The 5,572-nt window shown below is 35.9% G+C and overlaps 1 long non-coding RNA gene across 4 annotated transcripts; it reads right to left on the reverse strand.

Annotated features, from left to right (window-relative positions):
- On the reverse strand, positions 1,475-4,558 carry LOC107625550. Of its 4 annotated transcripts, XR_002357679.1 has the most exons (7): positions 4,301-4,558; positions 4,035-4,127; positions 3,507-3,798; positions 2,967-3,359; positions 2,728-2,826; positions 2,001-2,629; positions 1,475-1,906 (listed from the first exon to the last, which is right to left on the reverse strand). It is a non-coding gene; the product is annotated as an uncharacterized LOC107625550 (long non-coding RNA). The 4 variants fall into 4 exon arrangements; XR_001617309.2 differs by lacking the exon at positions 4,035-4,127 and having other exon boundaries at positions 4,183-4,557; XR_001617310.2 differs by having other exon boundaries at positions 2,001-2,611; positions 4,035-4,557.

Genomic DNA, 5,572 nt, shown 5'->3' on the forward strand with positions numbered 1-5,572 from the left:
ACACTCTTGATCTTGAGGCAAATGCTCTACTATTTTTTTCTACAAACAAATATACATCACATTGGAGTAGAGTATTCACATAATTAATGCATTAGAAAAAATATACAGCCGTATAAAAAAATTCAGACACTCACAGCTAATCGTTGTCCTTCTCCGCTTACATAATTCCCATATTTCTTTAGCAAAGTTGATATAATAACCTCGTTTCGACATACAGGTCTTCCCAATTTTTTCTCCTAATACAATAAATAGAATATTAAAGGTAATCACAAATTTAATTATAAATGCTAATTTTATAAAAATAGTATAATAGTACTAGGCATAATAAAAAAAACTACCATCTGAGTTGCTCTTCTAGCATTTCTTTTACTTCCACCGCCATGTGAAACTATAAGCTTCTTACGATTTTTGACGTTTTGCAAACATTGTTTCCATGATTTTCAAGAACAAAAAATTAGTAAATAAATGTTACCAGATATCCATAGCCAATATTCAATAAAAAAAAGTATAGAATAAGTATTTACCTTTGTTGTAGAGTCCATATAATGATCTACAAAAGCAGTCCATTCAACAGGTGGTATGTCTGAGGAATTCGCAGCTAGAATTTATGCCTTTCTTTTGTTATGATAGAAGTATTGTCCTCGTAAATTATATTTATGGGCCTTCCATCTATCACCTAAGGTCCTCAAACACTACAAGAAACATCGTTAAAATCGACGGCTAAGCCGTCGATAATATTAAAATTCGACGGCAAAATAAGCGGCGTAGGTGGTTGCTATTAAGCCCGTCGATTTTTCAAAATTCTAATAAAATCGATAGCGTTTCTGTCTATAATATGAGTGTGAAAATTTTACCTTATTAAAATCGACAACATTGTCGTCGATATTATTAAATAAAATCGACGTCATTTTCGTCGATATTTGATTCAATAAAATCGACATAATTGCCGTCGATTTAATTATTTAGATATCAACAAATTCTGTGTCTATATTTTGTTTTTTTTTTTTTTTGTCTATTTTAAACTTAAAAAGCGACAACTCTGCCGTCGATTTTAATAGTTATATGTTTTAATTATTTTTTCTATTTAAAAAATAGTAAACAATTAATACAAATAAACTTTTAAATATTAGATAATAAATTTACAAACTTATCAAAATAATAAATAGTTCTCTAATATAAAGATTCAAGACAAAATAAATAACTAAATTTAGACTTATATTCGTTTAAATTGCAATCCACTAATAATATAAAATATTTAAAACACAACAAAACATTTAGCTGTGATGACTTTAAATCTGTGATGACTTTATAATTAGACATTATACTTTTAGAGATAATTCAAAAAGCTAAATTAAATTAGTCAAAACTAAAGAGCAGTTGAGCATCAGAATTCAGAAGTGATGACTTTAAATTTGTGAGACTTTATAATCTGTTAAATAACTCTCCAACAATCACAAAAGGACGAGCACGCATATCAGGAATCAAAGCACTACATACTATTTGATGTATCATATCATATCATTAGTAGTGTAGAGAAAAAGACAAAGACAATCACCAGTGCGAGGCTCTGAAAATCCTATCCTCATTAATTAACTAAATCATTTCTTTTCAAATTCTTTCTACAGTTTTTCTTTTCCAATCACTATAGCTATCAGTATACATTATCATAACTACCCTTCTCATTTTCTATGCATTATTACAAGAACAAAAGAAGATAAAAACACTACAGATAATCAAATTTTGGGTCAAATAGAAAGTTAAACCATGCTTGCGTAGCTTCCATATCTGCAACCGAATCGAAGGTGAAAGTCTAGCCATTCATCGACACCGAATCATCAGAGATCTTCTGAACTATAGGATCCTATTCATCCTTGTCCTTGCACAGTGGCCTCATCCTCACAACAACCTAGTGACACCAAAAATAAATTTATAAATTAATCAGTTCATCAAAATTGCAGTATTGACTGTTACTATATCAAGCAGAGGAGACAGTGAAGTACCCTAACACCGGAATCGGAGGATCCGGTGGGGACCGAGTTGTCAGCAAAAGCATCGGCGCTGAGCTTCCTCTTCAGTTGATTGGAAGAAGGAGGTCTTGGAGGCAGGGGGCTCTTCAATTTGGCCGGCGAAGGCTTTGAATCGGAAGCGGCGACAGCGAAAATATTGGGATCTGAGGGAGGGTCATTCTCTTTTGAGGGTTTGTGCTTGCGAGAGTTGCTCGGCCTCTGTTTGGGGAGCTCCGCGGCGGAAGCGTCCCTTAGGCTCGCGTTTTTGGGCAGCATGAAGTGCTTCACCATGGTAATAACCGTGTCTCCTTTGAGTAATGGTCCTTTTCCTTCTCTTGGACTTTCTATGTTGCTATTAAATTCCTCAGCAGTCCAATCCTCACTTTCAAAATCAGCCTTCAGGACACACAGCTGCACCTTCAAGGAGGGACCATCTCCCTTTGTTACCTTGGTGTTCTGAATTGTGGCATCACACACTGCAACCTGGAGCGGGGAACTGTCCTCTGCTGTGATGTTGATCTGTGTGAAAATGGTTGCAGGCAACCCTTTTCATCAGACATAACTGCAATGATCTGCCTCTACCAGCTGCTAGACTAATCTGCCCCCTGACCGATAATCCATCACTAAGTTTGAATCACAAAAAGAATATTTCTAATTAAATACATGGTTCTCTATACAAACGAGATATATGTACACAAACATAGTTAAAATGGAAACATACCATGGGGGAAGGTAGGTAACGCTGCAGTATAGGTGGAATCACCTGTTCCAGCATACGTGGCATCACCTGTTCTAGTATAGGTGGCATCATCTCCTGTAACTGGTTTAAGAGAAAACAGAACAATCAATAACACTTTTTTTTCCTTCCAAAAACTTAAGGTTTAGTTTCTCAATATGGAAATAAACAAACAAACAACCAACTCACTTCAGCTATAAACAGATAATAGATTAAATACTCACCACTTTCCGAATTACAGGTTCCAAGATCAACGCCATGTCATTGGTGGAATCAAGAGAAGAGAGGTACCGGGTGTCTGGTAGTGCTACTTTTCGTTTACAAAGAGGGAGCTGAAGGTCTCTCTCATCATTACCCTCATAGCTTGATGATCCTCTCTTGTTTGGTGCCATTCAATGATTCTTTCTTGGTCAAAGTGATTCTGGCAACCAAAAACAAACAAGCAAGCAAGCTAGTTCTACACTTGTAGTAGTAGACGATTTCACTCAACTAGTCTTGGTTTCAGAACTAGTTAGAACAAGAAAGAAACTGGAAAAATTTTCCCACTAAGTACCACTAACTACATCAGTCAGTATCTGCTATTGCATCCAATGATGAACCATTACTATAGAAAATACCTGTGAAGAAAATAAAATAAGCATGAGATGATGAATACTTGGATACATGCAAGCAAAATACACATGATTATGCAATCCTTCTAGAGTAAATAATACAGAGCAAGTCGTATCACAAAGTCTAATTAATCATTTAGTGCAGTATCCAACCTCATAATTCAAGCAGCCAGCCTCACGCAACGACGATTCAGCTTCTTTGATATTTCCTGCATCCAACCTCCTTTGAACTGCCATCTCATCCATGCCTCCTTCTCATCTCAACTGCTCCCCTGAGCACAGGCACTGCATCATGTTCTTCAAACTCCTCCTCTTCTTCCTCCTCCCCTGCTTATTTCCATTTCCCATGCTTTCTCAACTCAACCAATAACTTCCCACAAGCCACAACCGTTGAAATGAAATCACAAAATCATCACCGAAAACGACAAAAAACTGTTTCCATTTCCTATTCAATTAAACATTTAAACTAAATTAGTTTTCCAAAAAAACAAAACAAAACAAAACCAAACCAGAAATCTCAGCTATATGTTCAGGGAAATCATATCAAAATCACACCATCCAAAATTGAAAAGTGATAAGAATCAAACGAATTCAACTGAAAAATAAGTAACGTCACGAAACTGAAGCGAAAACGATGCAAAAATAATAAATTTGCTAAACAATCAAATAGGAATCTCGTACATGACTTCGGTGGTGAATTGAATTGAATTGAGCTCTCAACTCAGGAACCGGTGTTGAAGTCGGAAACATAAAAGAAGAAAAAAAAATTTGAAACTGAAAAAAAGAAAGAATAAAAGAGAGCTATGATTAGAGCAAAGTAAGAAGTAACCTTTTGGTATTTGAGAGAAAGAAAAGTAGAGGGAAAAATCAGAAGGGAGATGAACAGTAACGGCCATTGCTGAAATTCCAGCAATGCATCCATCAATTGAGAGAGAACAGAGAAGGACCAAAGTAGGAGGAGCGACGGCGGCAACAGAGAGAAGGAGCGATGATAGCGCGGCAGCAGCGGAGCGACGGGCGGCGCGAGCAAGAGGAGCGACAACAGCACGGCAACAACACAGCGCGACGGCGGCGCGAGCAAACGGAGTGACGGCAGCGCAACTGTGACACCGGCAGCGGAGATGAGGGTTGGTGAGGAATTTGCGGTAAAATGAGGGTTGATGAGGAATTTGGGGGTAAAATTGTGTTCAGAAGTTGGAGGCGGGAAGTAGGCGCGGGGTTGGGCTTTTTAGCAATAAAAATCGACGCCGCTTTTGTCGATTTTAATTTAAAAAAAAAAGTAACGTGCTTTGCGTTTATTTTATGCATTAAATTCACACCATTTATTTGATTTTAAAAAGGAAGTTAGACCGTTCAAATTTATCAACGGAAGTGTCGTTGATATTTTAAATATAAAAATAGACATCATGGTCGTCGATTTTAAAATAAAAGTATTTTCTGTTACTGCTTCGTCAATGATATGACGATAGTTAAAAAATGTTTAATGCAGCATAAAAAAATCGACGACCAGACTGTCGATTTTATTATTTTATTTTTAATTATCTTCTTTTTTTAAATATCGACAGCAAGCCGTCGAAAAATATCGACGAGAGAGATAGCCGTCAATTTTTTGCGTCGAAAAATAAGCTTTTTTCTTGTAGTGAAAGCCCATTTGACACCAGCAGCATAATCAAACTTAAATTTTTTCTTGAAATAATTCATAAATGAAATCAATTATTAAATGACAACAAATCAATAAAAATGCACATCAAAGTGAAATAAACTTACTTCAATAAATTTCCACCGTCTTTTTGTGTTATTTCTGGCATCTTATCCCATCTTTTGATTGATATGGGAGAAAATTTAATTCGACGAGCTACTTGACCAAAAAATTTCACAAACAGGTTCGAACCGTTATCTTGACCTTGTCCATCTGCATCCAATTCCATCATGAATTTTTCACTTTTTTTCAAGGGCCAAACTTGAATTGTTGTCATCTTGCGAGTGATGATTTCTCTAGTAGAGATGTCTGAATTCATGGAAGAACGTCAAGTCAAACTAAACCAAAATAAAAAAAAAAACCAAAACGGCATAGATGACAAACTTATATCTATCAAATTAGTTGCACACATATATATCACTAATTAATCTAAATTGCATACACATATCGGTACCAAACTAAACATAGTATTGGACAATAAAAACACGGTCGGTTGGTTCGAAATTGTTTCTAAAATCTT

This window comes from Arachis ipaensis, chromosome B02 (assembly GCF_000816755.2).
Source record: "Arachis ipaensis cultivar K30076 chromosome B02, Araip1.1, whole genome shotgun sequence".
NCBI lineage: Eukaryota > Viridiplantae > Streptophyta > Magnoliopsida > Fabales > Fabaceae > Arachis > Arachis ipaensis.